The sequence below is a fragment of the Lycium barbarum genome, chromosome 7 (genome assembly GCF_019175385.1).
Source record: "Lycium barbarum isolate Lr01 chromosome 7, ASM1917538v2, whole genome shotgun sequence".
In the NCBI taxonomy this organism is placed as follows: domain Eukaryota; kingdom Viridiplantae; phylum Streptophyta; class Magnoliopsida; order Solanales; family Solanaceae; genus Lycium; species Lycium barbarum.
Genome location: NC_083343.1, coordinates 111392897 through 111393111, shown reverse-complemented (window position 1 = coordinate 111393111; position 215 = coordinate 111392897).

The window sequence follows — 215 nt, the reverse complement described above, 5'->3', positions numbered from 1 at the left end:
AGCAGTTAGATATAAGGGTATAATTGACCTCATAGTATAATTGTAAGGGTATAATTGACCTAAAGTATAACGAAGGGTATGGATGAACTATTTTTCAAAGTTCAGGGGTAATTTTAGTCCTTTTCCGTTTTTTGTTTCCAACCAAGCTAACCCTGGAGAAGCACTACTGTACTATTAGTCTGACCAGCTGCAGTAGAAGCTGCATAAAACTGAAA